General features: G+C 40.6%; 1 protein-coding gene across 2 annotated transcripts in view; it reads left to right on the top strand.

Annotated features, from left to right (window-relative positions):
* The window catches only part of KANK1 (KN motif and ankyrin repeat domains 1), a 130,021-nt gene that overhangs the window by 32,593 nt on the left and 82,186 nt on the right, over positions 1-15,242 (top strand). The window lies entirely within an intron of this gene.

Genomic DNA, 15,242 nt, shown 5'->3' with positions numbered 1-15,242 from the left:
GGGTGACGGGGCACTGCTCTGGGTGTGCTGAAAGCCAGCTCCAAGGATAAATAAGGCATTGGGTTCTTTCCTTAAAGCAGCTTAAAATCCATTGGGAACAGTGATCAATGTATAAATAATTACTTAAATCTCAAGTGAATCTAGTATGTACCTGGAGAGTGGCCTAGAGGCACCCTATAAGTTCCATTAACAACAAACAACAAACCAATATCTCTTTTAAAGTGCAATTAAAAACAAAATAAGCTTCTTATCAAACCACCAATGACAGCCCATCTCTAAATAGAAGTCAAGGGGTGTGCATCCAGACAGTCCTTAGTTTAAAGCTTAAATCTTGACGTGGACTTTATGTCCATGAGCAGACTATTCAACTTTTATATTTCTTAATTTCCAAATTATAAAATGGCAGTGGAGCCTAACATGAATGTTTAAGAAATTTGCGTTTGTAAGGTGTTTTGGGGTCTGAAAGGTGCTCTGTGCTAAGGGTATACGCAATCAGAATTGTTAATGCTGGGGGCAGACCCCATAACCTTACAGACGTGTCTCTTCTTTGCCATAGCAATAAAAGCCAGATTTCCTCATGGAGGACAAGACCACTGTCATGAGAAAGATTTGTTTAAACATTTTAAAAGTATATTTTCCTAAGTCTTTATCAAGTAGGGCCCTCAGATAAGAACTCTTAAAGATTTAGCTGTAAGCCAATGGTTGAAAATAGGAAACAGTTCAATCTTTAAGAATGTGAGTCCAACAAAAATGCTGGCTGACAGCCTGACTGAGGTGAAGTAAAGTTTGTTTCCAGGTTTCCCAGAAAAACTGTTTATTATTGGGCAGAGCTCTGGCCTTCATGCTTTTGTTTTTCTTCTCTCTTAATTCGCCGGAAACTTGTAGGCTAGGTCTTTTGATAGTTACTGATTGTTAAATGCTCTATATTTCTACAGTGCCTACTTCTGTAAGGAATGTCTAGAAAAGGCTAGAAGTTGAAATTGTTTAATCAGTTTTTAAAAATTAGTGTTTTGGACAGAATTCCTCCTTTTCCTGGTTTGTTAACTAAAATAGCCTTCAAGAAACATTCTGAAATAGTTACATAAACAAGTGTTCAGAATAAATGAATGGAAAGAAGCTTCAGGTCTCTTTGGCCAAACATGGACCCATGCTTTAAAATAATCAGTCTCCTAAGTCTGTTGGCTTGGGGAGAAACTTGTATACTTGAAGACTCTGTAAGAATTCGGCCCTCTTTCTAGACGACTCACATCTCCCACCACTCAGTTCATTTCCCAGTTTTACCCACTTTCCATTGACCCAGATTATCCTTTTCAGCCTAAGCCTCTTAAGCCCACCCTTAAATTACTCCCCATACTTTCCTGTATCTCATTCAGGTTTCTGGAGCTCCCCTGTAACTCCACGAATCCCGTGTAAGTACACCAGTGTTTCCCAGTCTCTTCCCAACTTACTCCTTTTACTGTTCTGCATAGCCATTCTGTGTGTATTCATTCTTACATGTTGGACTTGTTCTTTCCTTAGCACCCGTACCTCATTCCCAGCCAGAAAGAGGGGTGGGCGACAGGAATGGGCAGCACAGAGTTACTATTCCTTAAATACTGCCATCATTAAATATCTAAAATCATGAAGCGTGAGTTACAGACTGTGCCTTAGATCATCATCTCCTTGTCTTCAGTTTGTGAACAAGTTCACTCAGAGTTATGTGATAGATGAGGACAACCTGGGTAACCCCAAGTCTCTGTTTCCTTCTCTTCTTCCTAAACTATAGACCCCATAGAGTACCCAGGACCACTCAGGTTGGAAATGGAAGTCCTCTTCTTTGACCCCCAGTTTCTTACTCTCAGCCTAGAACCTGCTTTCCCTGTTGATCCCTTTTAGTAAGCTTGATCAGCACATGCCAGGATATTCCAGGAAATTTAGACATGGTTTCTTCTCCCAAAAATGCTCTTTGGTGATGCTGAGGGTCTTTTTTGCCAGTAATGAACCCTTCCATTTTGAAGCTGCCTGTCTTCTATCCTGCGTGAGTCCATGTACAGTCACCTCCTGGAGTCTGCCTTCAGTCTCGTGCTGTGAAAACCTCATGTCATTCCAGCTAGTGTTTTGATTTTGCAGTAGATGTGATGAGTTTCAGGGAGAACAGGGGTGGATGGGTCGAATCCGTGCACTTGTTTAATCATAAATACATTGTGTTCTAGACTGGTGGGGTTTGTTTTGTTTTTTCTCCCCTTTCTATTTTCAGCAGTAGAGAGGTAACCAGCCCTCAGGAGTTTAAGGCTGAGGCCAGAAGGTAGCAGTATGTATTTATTCACTTAATAAGGACTTATTAAGTGCTTGACTTATGTACAGCCCTCTGCTAAATTAATATTGCGCGCGCACGCACACACACACACACACACACACACAAAAGAAATAGAAAACAGGATCTGACTAAAGGAGCCCTTCCGAATATTTATCTTAAAAATAATCAGTATATTTTTTATTGGCACAGTGCTTTTGTAGTATAAAATACAGTTGCTTATTTCATTTCCTTAGTAATCCTAGAGAAGGATTTCTGTACTTTATTGATGGGGAGTTGAAGGTGGGAAAAGTCCTTTGCTGGTTCTTGAAGCCCGAAGAGCAAGTGGGCAGAAGCTTAGCCCCAGGCCCAGCCCACTTGGCCAGACCTGCTCCTGATTGCGGAGAACAGGATGCCCTGCCTGACACTTCTGTGTGCTTTCATTCCCGCCAGCAGGTCACCTGTTGGATCCTGTCATACTTTTTGGACTTGGCTTTCTGTCTTGACCTCTTCCTGGTTTTGGTATTCTCAGCTCTGACCCTAAGTACCTCCCAGGATGGTACTCATAGTGCCTGGAGGTTTCCGTATTTCTGCCACCATTGAAGTTCACTTCTCGCAGAGAGTTTGCCTCTGCTTGTTATGTGGGCCACTTCCAAACTGAGACCACAGTGTGGAGTCCCTGCCTGAGGGCATTTGGACTACCCTGGAGATGGGAATTCAGAATGCAAACCCACCCGACCACTGTCTTATGGTTCAGATCTTCAGGGGAGGGTTCCTCGCCCCTCCGCCCAGTTCCAGGCCCTCCGTGTCATCCTTTCCTGCGTCATTGGGCTTATTTCTTTGTGGCATTTGTTGCCCTTGCTTCATGTGGGGGCACCCTATTCAGCTCCTCATCTCGGGTGCTTTTGCTTTCTCAGTGATACATAAAACCTGTCCATCTTGCCCTCGCCATGTAAGTCAGTTGGTTGGAGCATCATACCATGCACCAAAAGGTTGCAGGTTCAATCCTCGGTCAGGGCACATACCTAGATTTGGGGTTCGACCCCCAGTCAGGCCTCATACAGGAGGCAACCGATCAGTGTGTCTGTCTCTCTCTCTCTCTCTTCTTCTAAAATCAATAAACATATATTCAGGTGAGAATTTTTTTTTAAAAGGTCTGCATCTTGTGATAATGATGTTTCAGAGTTGATGAAACATGACTTTATGGGGTCTGAGTAGCTCTGGATGGCTGTTTGTGTTGCCTTGCTTAGTTCTTTTTGGCTTTAGGGAGTAAGTGGGTGTTCCTTGCTCCACCCTCTCACCCCACCCCACCCCCGCCGTGCCCCAGGCTTGCTGGCAGCTGCCTAACTTGGTTTCTTGTTGTTAGCACACATGTGACAGTAATACAATGTTAATAAATATTTCTGCATGTAGTAGAGAAACAAGCCATAAAAAATGATCATTTACCATCTGCTCAGATGAGTTGCTGGGAAAAACAACGACATTTTCTGATTCACTGATTTAACTATTCTTGTTCCTCCTGGAAAGTGCATCGTAGACAAGCAAATTATAAATATCCAAACACATGTCCTAAGAGAAAATGCACTGGTCTCTGAAGTGAAAGGATGCCTGATTCTCCCTTCTTCCGGTGACATCCAGAACAGCTACTTAGTTCTCACTCTGTATTACACAGCTGCAATCTATAGTAAAAACACGTAGATAAAACACCTATGTATCCATAGAGAATGAGTATAACAAAATGAAGAGGAGAATTGGGCTAATGGACTCCCAGTTGGGAGAGGAGGGGAGTGGAAAGTGTAAACTGTAGACAATAATAATAACTTACTTACTGAGCGCCTGCTCTATGTCAGGCACTGTACTAAGTACTTAGCATACATCAGCTCATCTGTTAGTGGAGTATGAGTATGAGTGTTTATTTTAACAACAAAGGGAATATGGTAGAAATAAAGGTGGTAATTAATTGAAAGCATAGACAAGTTTCAGGTGAAAGATGATAAGGGAACTGAGAGGCTACAGAAAGCTTAGTCAGGGTCTGGTTGTTGAATGTTGCCTAACAAAAAGGCAAAGTCAGGGTGTAACTGGTTGGTGAGAACAAATATCTTGATACAAGTAGTTCTAGGAGTGACGGGTGTCTGTTGTTGTTTCTGCTCAGCGTTAATTCATTTGCATGCCATCCATAAATATATTCTTACTCCTTTGCTTTGAAGCAAAGGGCGTGAATTCATGAGTTGGAAAAAGATTAAATGTGCAATACAGTTTATGCCCAGCAAACATAGTTATCAGTGAAAGTCATTGGTCCACACAAAAAAAATGTCGTAATAGCACCCCAGGATTCATGGGCTTCCCCTTGGGCAGCCTTAACCAGAAGATTCCCATGGTCTTCACAGTATTCCACCCCAAGATTCAAGACTTCTCCTTTATCAACTCTTCTCTTGGGCTCAGCTGTTCCACACAGTCCTGCTCCCTGCCTGCGCCTCCAGCTCAGCCCTTGCTCTGATCCCACCGCTACTGTACACCTCCCCTAGGCAAGTCATTTTCCTCACTTCAGCCAGAGCTCAGGTGACTTTCAGTGACTCCCATCGCTTTCAGAAGCAAACCCAAACTCCTTGGCTTGCCTTGGCATACAAATCCCTCAGTCACGCAGCCTCAGCACATTTACTTTCCCACAGCTCCCGCATACACGCCCATCCTGTGGTCTCTCCTTGCCTGTGCGTCCGCTGCAGGTCTGCTTTGAACACTACACTTCCTCCCGCTCAGGGCCAACTTACTCATCTTTAAACTCACTTCAAGAGTGATGTTCTCTGATAACCTTTTTCCACATCTCAGTTTGGAGTATCTCCCTCTCCCCTATGTTTCTGTAGCTCTCAGCTCACATCAGTAGGATAGTATTTAACATACAGTTAAAGTACAGTATGTCATAGTAACTTCCCTCCCATCGCTCTGTTCCTTGAGTGCAAAGGCTGTATCGTTGATCCCTGTCTTCCTAGGATGAGCGCTGTATCTAGCCCTTACTAGTCACTTAATAAAGATTTGAATGAAAAGAAAGGGATATTTGACCTTCAGGTTTAGGATGAATAGTTGTTGATCAAGCTATAGAAAGTAGCAATGAACTGCTGTTAAAGTCAGATTTTACGTTTTCTTTTAACATCAGATATTGGCAACCAGCTTTTCTAGATTTTCTGGGCCAAAAATATTGCTGAAATTCCATACTTCCAGATTTTGATCTCTGGGATGATACATTCACAGCATGCAATTATTTGTCTGGATAATTATGCTTTATCTCGGGATTCTAAGAGAAGAGGTTAAAGGAATCAATGGTTTAGTAATTGTGTTGTTAATCTTAAAAGGAGAGTTGAATGGGAAATATTTTAAAAACTGGTTAGAAAAGGTAATTACTGGGAGCATGGAGAAGATAATTGCTTATTACCTGTACTGTAACTGGTGTGGATGGAGATTTCATGCAAAATGAAGGAACTTGTGTGTGGGTTTTTTTTTTTTTAACTACTTTTCTATGCAGGTTTAGCAGCCTTTGGGACACAGAGCACAGCCTTCTTTTGGACGGGGCTTTAAAATTCTGTAGCTGCACGTTGACTGTCTCTGTGTATGTGTGTGTGAAGGGGGGGCACTTCCCTTCTGATGAGCCACATTGAGTGTTTAACTCTGAATTGATTAGCACAGGCAGGTTGCCTGGGTGCCTCATCAGAAAAAGATAACGAGGCCCTGGCCGGGCAGCTCAGTTGCTTAGAGCATTGTCCCAATACACCACGGCTGCAGGTTCAGTCTCCAGTCAGCGCACATACAAGAATCAACCAATGAGTGCATAAGTAAGTGGAACGACAAATTGACGTCTCTCTCTCAAATCAATAAATAAAAATTTTCTTTAAAGGTAATGAAAATGAGTGTTTTAGCAGAGCAAACAGGCCAAGGCAACCTGGCTCTTCCCCTCATATGTTATGAGCTCTGTACCGTTTTCTGCCCAATCTTGACTTTTTACACTCATTTCTAGTGCCTCATAAGGCAATTAGGGAATTAAAGACCATATGGACTATAAAGTGCTAATACTTATCACACTTTTTCCTGCTATTCAGGTTACTACCAGTAGTGCCACTGTTACTCACAAGACTCCTAGTTAATAAAGTCTCTTTGCCTATAGTGCAAAACCCAGATTTCTAAACCTGGCCTGTGAGTCCTCAAGAATTCAGTACAACTCATCTTTCCAGTTTTAGTTGCAAGTAAAAAGCCAAGAACACCCCAAAATTAATTGCTTTATACAGTAAGGAAAGGTCATCTTTTTCTTAACAGAAGTCCAGAGTGGCTATTGAGGTTGATTCAGTGACTTAATGATGTCATCAGAAGCCTAGGTTTTTACTGCCACTGCACTCTGCTATGTACCACACCATCTTCTGGTGTGTTCTCTGCATGGTGGCAGAATGGCTGCGGAAGTGCCAGGTGTCTCATCCAGGCGGCATTGTGTGTCTCTCTCAGGAGTGAGGAACTCTTTCCCAGAAGTGCCCTAGAGAGCATCTTTTTATATGTCACTGATCAGAATTGAGTCACATGTCCTTTCCTAAACCAATCACTAGCACAGGGAATGAGGTTACTATGGTAACTAACCTGGGTGGAACAGAAGCGGAGAGTTGACCATTAGGGTTGGACTACTACTTCCCACTGTGTATCCCATCTTCCTACACCTACGCCAGCCATTTCTGTGGCGGTCCTAAGCCTTGTGCCTGCCTACCACAGCATCCCTCCCCCCTCTTCCCTCCCCCACTCCCAGTCCTCACCCAAGTTCCCTCTGCTTCATGGACTGCTCTTGCCCATCTCCGTGCTCATTTGGCACCTGTGTGACGGTCACATCTCTCCAACTAGAGTCTTAGGTCCTTGGCGCATGTCTGTGCTTCTCTCTGTTGCCTGGTATCCTTTCCAGGTAATCATAGACCCTGATTTTACTCATGTTGACCTTTTCCCCAAAATACAATTAAAATTAATACAACCTACAGAGGAAATGTTCTTACTTTTTATTCATAAGCCACCTTAAGGCTAGATAGAGCCAGTTCTTAAAATAGAATATCCATTCCCTCTATAATTAGTAAAGTAAGAATTCCTACTTTAGTAGAATAGAAAAATATAAAAGTAGCATTCACAATTTATTAATAGTCTCTTTTCATCCACTGACATCCCTTTTTACTCACAAGCTCAATTTCTGCATGGTACACACAGGCTTTAGATGGTCTTAATTTCACTGTTTTCCTAGTATTCTCAGGCAGTGATTCTTAGTCCTCACTGTACATCAGAATCATTGGAGGAGCTTTTTAAAAGTAGTACGCATATTCAAGCATCGTTTTCAAAGATTCAGTGTCAAGTAGTCTGGGGTGGGGCCCAGTCTGTTCTCATAAAATGAGATGTAGAGCTAGCTACCCCAGGAGATTGTAAGGGGCAGCAAAGGTTGAGAACTCTGGTTTTATCTATCCATACGCAAAACCCTACTTGATGAGAATTATCAAACTTATTTTAAAGTTTTCAGGATTCTTGTCCAGATTGTTGTCATATCTTAACTGTTTCTCATCATTTGCATGCCGAACCATAGAAGAGAAGTGCTTGTTTTCTGGTGTGTTTAATATCCACCGTTCCTTTTTCCTCTTTCCCACCTGGATTGTAAGCATCTCTTCATTTGCCTTCTGCTCCACAGCATTCAAGGCAGTGTCAGGATGTCATGGAGGCTCAGTCATTTTCCATCAGCAGAGTAGTTTTGCCCAGATCCTGTATATTACAGGTCAGCTTCCTGCCTGCTGTGCATTCTGTTCTGTAAGCCCTTAATCAAATGTGCGCCTTCCGTTAGGCCCAGACAGCTATCCTTTCAGAATCTTGACCAAGCCACTGCAGCCTTGCGTGGCCCTTCTCTAGCGCCCCCTGGTCAAACCTTTGCACGTTTCAGGAATATTTTATCTGGAACTTTATTTAATTCAGTTATATGTCCCCCTTTTTTTTGACAGTTTCTACTTTATTCCATTCCTCCAAAAACTACTTAATTTCAGTTTTATCAGAAAAAAACAAACTTATTTTGGTTCATTGGAGTAGTTGTTCGCTCAACCCCATTTTTTTCTCAAGTCTGCCGTTCTCAGGTCTTCTGTTTTCTTTAGACACTAACAAATATTTTCTCTACACAATAATGATGTGAAAGCTTTTGTTTGAGACTTTGTTGAATGTTCCTTTGTCTCGTTTTCTTTTCTTTGTATATGATAACACTTTCTTTGTGTAGAAAATACAGGGTCAGATGGTACCCACTGAACCCATTTTGTATGGTTAAATGTTTATTTGATTATGACTAATGATGACTGATACTTGATGTCATCAGCAGAGTTTCCTAAAGCAGTGGTTCTTAAATTTTATAATGAATCAGAATCACTAGGCATTTTTATTAAAATACAGACTGCTGGGCCCTACCACAAAGAATTTCTGATTCAGCAAGTCTGGGGTGGGGCTTGTGGATTTACATTTCTATTCATCTCCCTAGTGATGGTTATATTTCTTATGTGGGGACCAAAATTTGAGAGCCACTGTCCTGTGGAACCAAGAAACCACCCAGGAATGTTTTCTGGTTAAATGTTTAATATAAAAATATTTAGAATTTTTTAGATAATGCTTTTTAGATACTTTCTCTAATGGTGGGTACTCAGAGTTTTTCATATGGGACTCATAATATATTATAGGTTTAAAAAGGAACTTCTAAATTAGAACAGATGGGAAATGGCCTTAAGTGTAAAGAAAGTTAATATTTTTCATAAAATAAGTCCAGAGAGCAGCTTTTGGGGGTTAATGATCAAGTGGCTCAATGATATCATCAAAGATCTGAGTTTTTATTGTCATTTCACTCAGCTCTCGTCCCTGTGCTGGTGTGTCCTCATATTTGCTCTGTATGGTGACCAAATGGCTGCAGAAGTGCCAGGCATCATGTCCTGGATAGAAATACACTCTAGTCTGTATCCTAGTTTATGTAGCACAGTACTGTCAGGGAGACTGCAACTGAAAATCCAGACGTTTTTATCAAAGGCAGTGATTGAGGGATGAGCAAAGCAGTCACTGACAGGCAAAGTTAATTTAGCTGTGCGGTCTTCATCATTAGTGGTGGAGACGTTGCTCATCCAAGAAGTGTGCTGTTGTGGTTCTTTCTCCACCTACACTGTAATTATTTGAGGCTTTTGATCAACTTCTTAAACTTCTTAATACTTTCAGGGTATACCATAGAATCTTCCTGTTACAGTGATCCTTTTTGTAGAGCAATATCATGAAGAAAAATATCAATATTGTATCAAGTCTGGGACCCTAACCTGTCCAACATGACAACAGGAGACTGCAGACAAACCCACCATCTGTGTCAGAGTCTAGCTGCACACAGGACTCAACCGAGTGGGAATGGCAGTGAGTTAACTCACTAGGCTCCTGCTCCAACCGCATGTCTTACCTGGATGTCCATAAAGCCTTCTCGTCTGAAGTCACACTTGCACCACATGACCCACTTCTGTTTCCTTCTCTCCTACACCTTTCCTGAGATTTGCTCTCTCGACTACCACCTCGCATTTCAAGAAGGTAACTATAACTTGACTTCTTCTGCTGTGCGAGGGATATTCTGGTTTTGTTCAGGATAAGCTGATAAACAGAGTCTCACATACATAATTCCTGACCATTCATGCTCAAATGACATTTTTGACACCAGCTCTATAAAGTGTCCCAATGTGTCTTATCAGCTGGAGGCAAAATATTTGGCAGAGAGAGTGTTGATTCTTTACTCCCAGGTTCTGGGCAAAATTTAACTTGTTCATTCTTTCAAGATGGATTGATCTTGTTGTCTTTCATAAGCTTGTTGAATTTGACTTCTGCCATTGAAGAAGTACTTGGTTCCTTATAATTCTCTGCTATAGGTTCCTAGAATCCTCGAGTTAACATGAGCCTTGGAATTTTCATCTGATTCTTCCATGGAGGGATTCTGTTCTCTGCCATTCAGTTCGACTGCTGCTGCCAGGAACACACAGAAAAAGGGGACACAACAAGGTCCACAATGTCAGGGCAATTGACTCCTTTCAGCCTAAGGCTGAGCAAATGATTTGACTACATTTATTTTTGTGCACGCTAATACATTCACCCAAACAAGGTTTAATGGTTTAGGAGCTTCATAAAATGCACACTGTAAAAAGCTATACCTCAGCGTAAGTCCTACATTCTTTAAGGAGCCCCATAGAAACACTCTTATTAAGATGCACTTGCCTCTCACAGATCTGATGGTAAACAGTTCGTTTCACCAGGCTTCAAGAGTTGTCTCCAAGCTGTCATTTTACTTGAGCTGGGATTGTATGCCACTCTGTTTCACTTAAATATGCGCTTCCCTTATAATTTTCTCTCATTCATGTTGGCAGGAATCAGTTTCTCTAGAGTCCACCTTCTTCCCATATGCAGGTTTGATCTTGGGTGGTTTTACCCAACGATGTCCCTCCCTGCTGCCTGTGTGTGTGTCTGTCTGTCTTAGGCTCTAGGTGTTAAGGTCTCCAGGTCTCATTGTACACTGCTTCATTTTAGAGTAACTCCACACCTGAGTTAGGGACCCAAAGCTCTCGTCCCCAATCCTATGCTTTGTGAAATATAAAACTCTTGGCCACTCAACTAAACCTTAACTGCTCAGGCTGGTGAAGTTCATTTGAATGGAAATTCCTCTCTGGGACACACATCGGCGTTTTAAAATGTCTGCCTGTGCTGCCATGAAATTTTAAAAGGGAGTGCTCAATTTTGATGTCAGTTTTTTAATAGATGTTGCCCTGAGCTGTGCTGATAGCCCACACCGATTTTCTGTTTACCAGCAATTGTACTTGAAGCCTGAAAAAATGTAGTTCTGTCAGGGGGAGAGGGGAAAGCCCTGCAATGGGGAGCAGTGCCGCTGTAAGAAACCAGGTTCCCCCTGGAAGTGGTAATTAATGCAATTAGAAGTGTGTAGTGTGTTGAGGGGTAGTCTGGGCATGTGTGTGTGTACTCTGTCTTTATCAGATAAACAAATTAAAGTCTTTTACCTAACTGTTTCCTGTGTTAGAATCCACCTCATCACATGTTGGCTTTGGTCATTGGAAGTAAAGTAGAATATCCGTCTTGGTAATCCTCCCTTTTTGTTAGTACTCCTTACATCCTTTCCAAGAGACGGATGGGTTTGTTTTGTGAAATGGCTAATAAGGGCATCACCACTATCATCATTAACACACAAATGGAACAGCATTAAGGATGTTCTAAACACTGAGATTTCAAAGAATTTTAAGGCTTACGGCAGCACTTAACAAACTTGGAACAGAGGCATCCTCAAGCCACCTCACTTGTGCTTTTCAAAGGTGGTGAGAGAGACTAACCTTTCTCTTTGAGGGTAACACACACAAAACCATTTCCTTCTCTCGCGCCTTAAAAAATAGACATCATTTTTACAGCAATGTCTGAATTAATTTACATTGGGGCAAACTGAAAACTAGAAGGAAGAGAGTCGAGTTTAGCAGCGAGTCTGGTTTTGAACAGATGTTTGATTTCACTAATCTTAGTAGTGCATAGGTTTAGTTTTGTAGATTTCCTACCCAAAATTTTGACTTCATGCACACACTCAATCACCAGAACGGAGAGGTGGCGTGCCTTTCCATGAATGGCCAATTGGTAGAATTCACCATCTTTGAGAGGGAGAAAAATTCAAGCTAGACAGAATTTTGTGGGGCGGGGGTTGGGGGTGGGGCGTTGTGGGGGGAGGCAGGTACTTCTAACTGGAAATTTATTTGAATTTCTAAAGAGAAATTAATTTCTCTATGTCCTTTACAATAAATAGGTACTTGTCATCTTTTTTCTCTTCCATCTGATGAGCTTCTACTACAGATGGAAGAAAGCTAGTGCTTCCTTTTGGTATTTTGAGAGTTTTATTTTTGTGCCTATGCTTGGCAGCCTGTCCTCTCCGTAAGCCAGTGTCGACGTGATGGCGAGGGTAAGTGTCCTTGGTGTTCTAGACCATCTTTTTGTTGCATGTTTACATAAGTAAATTTATCTTTATTTTTCTACTTTAGCTCCATATTTAATATATTACGAACCGTTTTATAAACAAAAGAAGAAAACCTTTCTGGAGACGTAAAAATAGTGATGGCAAGGTCATTTTTAAGTATCTGGTCAGATCACATTTGAAAAGATCTTACACTTAAAAAAAAAAAAAAAACTTTTGAACTATGGATTTGTTGGGGCGGGGTGACAGTCCTCCTTCCCTATTTTTCGTTGAAATCTCAGCCGGATTTGTATGTGTGTTTGTGTGTCTGTACATACTTGAATTTTCTGATGAAAAGGTCTGTCACTTTCATAAGTTTTTCAAAGCCACTGCCTTAAAATAGCTTTTTGTTGACTAACTTTTACTGTAGTTGTTTTTTTTTATTCATTTTCAATATTTTTTGTAATTGTTTTTAGATCTGCTTTTTACTATTTAAAAACAACTTTCAATATTAGTTAACTCTTTAACTGTTTCTTTTGCTGAATAAAATCCCTTTTGCAATATATATTTTTTGTTTGTTTAATATATTGTCCACTCAAAATTTTGGTCCAAATCCTAGGGGGCTTCTCCCAAGAGAAGTTGGCTTAAGAGCAAAGGATTTTAACATAGATGAACCAAGCTTAGCTTTGACTTGTTTTGCTTGTAGGGAAATGTGTATCCTAGTGCAGCGTGTGATGTGTCATTATATTGAGCACGTATCATTCTTTACCATGGTTGCATTGGTTCTTCCTCATGCCGTGTCTGTGGTAAAAGCTAGTCTTTTTTTTTAACCACTGAAATAGAGGAAACAGAGGTAAAATAGGTCCTGACTTGCTAGGTATGGAGACTGAGCTATATTGTCCTCTGGGAAAGCAGTTAAATAAAATACAGATTTTAAAATTAGCATGGTCAGTATGGTTTTAATCAGGACGAGTACCTATGATCTTACTGTACTGTATTTGCTACTGTTTTGAAAAGAAGCATCAATTACTACTAACCTGGGCAAAAAGGAGCTGAGTTCTACTCTAGTATTTTTAGGAGTTTAAGAATTAGGCTGTAAGTTAATTAACAGTGAAATAAGAGAGATCACATTGTGAAGAAATGAAATCCCTAATGTTTAAAAATTCACATACGTATTTACATTGATCTGTGCAACAAAAACAAGGTAGAGGGATATGAAAGTGTTCCGTGATTTGACCACAGATTATATTTTTGGCCTTAATGATATGACTTGGCCACACAATTAAATATTTATTTCAGTAAGCGTTTATTGAATGCTTACTCTGCTGAGCACTAGACCAAACTTGTGCAGGCATAACAAGAGGACTTAAAGCATGATGCTAGACCCATGGAGCTAACAGTTCAGGGCGGGGCGGACACTTAATAATGTCATCCCTTGCTCTTTTGTTTTATGTTTTTCTAAGTTTGAACAGGATACCTATTTTGATGGTCGTACAGACCTTTGGAAAATAGGACTATTACTAGGCACCACAAGGAAATATTTTTAAATGTTTGAAAGTAAATTATAGTAAAAATATAGATGCTGTTTCTCCACCAGAAAATAGGCTATTCCTGATAGTTGAGCTTTCCTGATGACACAGGATTTATCTTCTCTGCTCCTCTCACTTTAACCATTTTAGTCTGAGGACTTTGTGCAATTGATTCCACACTTACAGATTTTCTTAATATATTGAACACGATTTAAGCTTCCTTTAATAAGTTAGGCCTATTATTACCAATTATAATTATTATATCATACTGTAATAAGTGTCCCTGGGAATTGTACAGTTTAGAGCTCTTTGCCCTCATCTTTCTGCATTTTTAATCATCATTTTTATAGTGTCTTCCCTTGCAACAGGAATTTTCCTTTGAGTTACCTGGCTTTCTAAAGCAATCCCATGGTATAATCTGACCAGAAATATTGGGGAATGGGGCGCGAAGCCTGAATAATTAAATTCACTAGAACTGTATGTGAAAGAAGAGTGACTTAGCCATGAGTTTAGGGTTTCTGTACAAGCTGAGTTTATGGATATTATTTTTTAATAGTGTATCTATTTATTTGATCTTTTTTTGTTCTCATTAGTGATACAGAGTGACTAGACAAGTATGTATTGGATAGATGTTATCACATAATGATGTTTTACAATGTTTCTTGGCATTATAGACAAATATGTTGTATTACACTTTTATTATATTGATTAAATATGAGACAAGCAATTACAGAAGTTTCAGTTTAATAAGACTATTACTTTTTACCTCTTTGGATTTTTTCTGCCTTTTCATGCAGCTCAATTAATTCATTATAACTGTTTATCTTTGGCACTCATTAATTAGTCAGGTCTTAAATTAATGAAAACTACAGAAAACAAGTATATTTTTTTAGTGTCCATACTCTTTTTTTCCTATTTAATGTGTATTTAATCCTTAAATGTTTTTTTTTTTCCTAATACAAAGTTTTTATATATAGAATTAGCCACCTGGACTCAGTTTAGATGACCCCGATTTTGTTGGTAACATCCGAAGCATCATAATCTGGAGCCAGTTGAACATATGCCTTCTCTCCATCAGGCCTGATCAGGGTCTTGACCTTGGCCATGTCAGTGTCGTAGAGCTTCTTCACAGCCTGTTTAATCTGGTGCTTGTTGGCCTTGACATCCACAATGAAGTGTATTGTTGTCTTCTCTCTTCTTCGTGGCTGACTTGGTGGCCAGGGAGGACTTGACATGGCATAGCGGTCAAGCTTGTTTCTCCTGGGGGCGCTCTTCCGAGAATATCTAGGCTGCCTTCAGAGCTGCAGTGTCTTAGGCCTCTGGAAAATGGGAGACATGCAGATTTTCCTTTTTTGTGGCTGTGGATGCCTTTTAACACGGCTTCCTTTGCCTTCAAAGCCTTTGCTTCGGCTTCGGCTTTGGGAAGGGCAGGGGCGCACAGCCTGGCTGAAATGGG

The sequence above is a fragment of the Furipterus horrens genome, unplaced genomic scaffold (genome assembly GCF_987537825.1).
Source record: "Furipterus horrens unplaced genomic scaffold, mFurHor1.1.pri manual_scaffold_4, whole genome shotgun sequence".
NCBI classification, from domain to species: domain Eukaryota; kingdom Metazoa; phylum Chordata; class Mammalia; order Chiroptera; family Furipteridae; genus Furipterus; species Furipterus horrens.
The sequence above is the reverse complement of the archived record's forward strand: the minus strand, read 5'-3'. Positions and strand labels throughout refer to the sequence as shown.